Raw genomic sequence first — 3,917 nt, 5'->3', positions numbered from 1 at the left:
CAGTTTTAGCAGAAATGTCTTACTTTTTTATAGTTTAGGCAGGCCTTGTCCTTTAGCTACTTTTATTATTTCTTTATTAAAGGCGGCCTATTACGTCCTAGAACTTAGCTCTTCTTAAAGGGGGGGCTTTATATATACTTTACATAACTAAGGTTTATTAGTTTCTTATTATATTATAAAAGCTTTTTTTTCTTAGAAATAAATTCTAGTTTTTAAAAAGTTCCTTTTTATTTCTTTTCTCTTTTACACTCTCTATAGTAGTTGTTATAAGTTGTTACTTACATAATAAAGTTTTTAAAAGTAGTTAGCTTTTTGCTATGCATAAATTTATTTTTTACTATTTTGCTTAATCTATTATAGAACATGCAGCAGAGAGCCTTCTAGTTAGTCTATCTACAGATAGCCAGCTGTTCTCTAAAGCGTGCTGCATAGTTCTAGACTAAACTAGTTTCTTATTTTATAGTGTCTAACTTGTTAGCTATAATTTTCTTTTTATTAAGAGTTTTATAGATAGCTGTTAAGGCTTCTTTAAAATTTTTAATGTTACTAAATATCTCTTTTATTTCTAGAGTAAGTGCTTTACTATTTACCCTAAAGTTTATCTAATTATCTGCATAGAGTTAGAACTAAATTATAAGAGAGCCTTTTAGGTGTAGTTCTATCTAAGATATTATTTCTACATTAGTCTAAAATGCTTCTTTATTATATTATATATAAAAGTAGTATTTTGTAAAGAATAGTTAAAAGTTTTTTAATAATTTTTTAAAAGGCTTTAAAAGAGCTAGTTTTAAAGTCTTTTTAGCTATAATGCTTACTTTCTTTATTAAAATGTTTTAGATTTTTGCTAACTCTACTTATAGTTTATGTATTTAATAGGCTTAGTTAGTAGCTTTCTAAAGGCTTAAAGTTTTTAAAAAATTCTATAATTTTAATGCTTTTTAGTAAAAGTTAGTAATTTCTTACTTAAGTTTTAAAAGCTTACTAACTTTATTACTAATCTACTAAAGTTCCTTAATATTGTTCTAGATTAAGTTAATCTATTCTGCTAGAACAGCTTTGCTTTAAGTAGGAACTTCTATAGATCTTAATAGCGCAGTGTAGGCTATGTTAGAATCTAGGTTGTGTTGTAAAGTAGCTATACTTTTTAAAAGGGATAGTGTTTAATATTATAATCTTTACTTTAGGAAGCACTTAGGTCTAGTGATATTCCTAGGGGGGAAGTAGGGCAGATAGTAGGGGCTAATCTAGTAGGGTGTACAGTCCTACGTACAGGCTAATAGGCTTATAGAGAAGGGTAGAATGACTAGATTGTAGTTTGCCCTATGTGCGGCAGTAGGGAGGCTAGGGTTAAACAGTCCTAGTAGACAAGGTTAGAGGTATATATAGTGTAAGATATATAAATAGTATTATAGCTCTTTAAAAAGCTAAATGCTACTTAGTCTATGTAATAAATAAACTAAATATTAAACACACCTTCTAAAGGTTGTTTAAGGTGCGAACTATATACATGTGCTAGTGCGCTAAGGGGAGCTAGCGGGAGTCTATAGGAGCTTGCTAAGGAGGCTCCTGCAGGCTCCCTTAAGCTCCCTTAGGCTCCCTAAATTCGCGGCCTGTCTCTCTATTAGACAAGGCACTCTTTAACTATTGTAGGCAGCTGCGCTGCCCCCGCGTCCTCCGACTGGTCCGTAAGCGAGCCCTGTCCCAATCCAGCTAGATTGTGGAGCACTGCTGGTGGAGTTACGCTGGTCCAACTGTAGACCGTAACAAGTAGAAACTTAAGTTTTATAATATAAGTAATCTAGTTACATATAAGATTTTTAGCTAAGTGCCTATACACTTTCTTTAAAGGGGTAAAACAACTTATATTAAGAAGCTATAAAAGGTGTAATAAGTATAAAAGTATATAAATAGTAATAATCTTATTCTTTTTACAGTACTACTAAAAATTAAGCAAGTTATAGCTTTTATAGCTATTAATAATAAAAAGCTAATAAGCGCTTATAACTTTTTTTTTATTAGCAAAGCTTGCTCTGCTTATTATATTCGGGTTTGCAGAACGAAAAATTAAGCAGAATCTCCTCGTTTAGACGCGCTAGTTAGGCAGAATTTCTTTAGATAAACCCTAGTAACGCTGTTTCTCTGTTACTTTATGTGTTTCTTATATTCTTTTTAAAAAAAAAATGTATACCTAATGTAAGTGCACCTTTATGCTAATTTGCATGCAGTTTGCTCTAGCATGCGTTGTGTAAAACATGTTTAAATTATAGTTAGTTGCGTCTGTTCCACCTCTCTAGCCACATCGGTGTGTCGGGGATTAGCAGTTGCTCGCTCACCTGAGTTGCTTACTTTTGCCAAGACCACACCACAACAAACTTTATTATAGCCTATAACAACCTACTCTAGCACTATAGAGTATAGTACAGCCTAGAATATTATTTAGATACTACTTCTACTTCTTGCTTACACGTTTGCGTGTTATGCCTAGTCTAATTGCACTGTCTGCAGCGCCTTTAGGATTGCTTATCTACTTTAGCTTACACTTGCTTCTTTGCCTTTTTTCTATCACTGCGCGCCCTAAACTTATTTTAAGCTGTTAAGCGCAGGCCTTTCTAAATGTAGCTGCCTTATTAGCTGCTTAAAGCTTAGTAATTTCCTATTACACTAACACTAGCTTATGTGCAATTATTGCTACCCTTTGTAAGGCTTTTTTTTCTAGAGGCATTACCTCTCTAGAACCCTCTCTATACGTAGAGCTACTTGCAACACAACTAATATCTACTAGGGATTGTTGCCTGCTGCTGTAATCTACTGTAGTTTGCTGCAATTTGCTATAGTTTGCCGCAATTTGTTGTAGTTTGCTACAATATGCTATAGTTTGCCGCAATTTACTGTAGTTTGCTACAATTTGCTGCAATTTACTTTATGCATTTCCTAACACTGCTAGGTAACCTCTTACTAACACCTCTAGGCATTAGCCTATTATATTTAAACAGTAGTTAAAGAAGCTAAACTAGCAGTTGTGTAAGCAAAACAGCTTAATAAGGTATTACATGTACTACATTAATGTTTACAGCGATAGAGAGGCAGAGGCAGAGGCAGAAGCAGCGCTAGAGCTCTCTAGCACTCTAAGAAATTCCTATAGAGGCAACAAACTACACAAGGTGCAGCTCTACAACTAGAGCTTTAATGCTAAAACAATTTAATTAAAAATATTAGGTAGCAGTATTAGGCGTAGCGTGGCGGTATTAGGCAGTGAAAGAAACAGGTGCAACGCTAGAGAACGCAAGGTGTAAAGAAGAGGAAGACTATTATAAGAGTAGAAACGCGTTAAAAGCTAGAGCTAGAACCTGTTCTCTTAATTACAGCTAATAATTAACTAATTTCTAGATAACTAATCTTAAATTTATATAAACCTTTAGTTTTTAAAAAATAATTTTTACTAACTTAATTAAAGCTAAAAATTAGCTAGCTATTATTTACTTTAAGTATTACTTTACTTATAAGCTTACTTTATAATAAGTAATTTAGTTATGTATAAGGTTTTTAGCTTAGCGCTTATATACTTTTTTAAAAATGTAAAATAACTTATATTAAATAGCTATAAAAAGTGTAATAAGTAAAAAAGTATATAAATAGTAATAATTTTACTATCTTTATAGTATTACTAAAAATAAAGTAAGTTATTAGTAACACTTACTATACTTAATATATTTAAGTTTATAAAATATAAAGTTAAGTAAAATCTTGTTTTAAAACACACTAGTTAGTTATAATCTTTTTAAATAAACTTTAGTAACACTATTTTTTATTACTTTATATATTTCTTATTTTCTTTTTTAAAATAATGTATACTTAATATACATACATTTTTATATTAATTTACATGTAGTTTACTCTAGTATATGTTATATAAAATA

This window comes from Lindgomyces ingoldianus, assembly GCF_010093535.1.
Source record: "Lindgomyces ingoldianus strain ATCC 200398 unplaced genomic scaffold BDR25scaffold_19, whole genome shotgun sequence".
In the NCBI taxonomy this organism is placed as follows: Eukaryota; Fungi; Ascomycota; class Dothideomycetes; order Pleosporales; family Lindgomycetaceae; genus Lindgomyces; species Lindgomyces ingoldianus.
The sequence above is the reverse complement of the archived record's forward strand: the minus strand, read 5'-3'. Positions refer to the sequence as shown.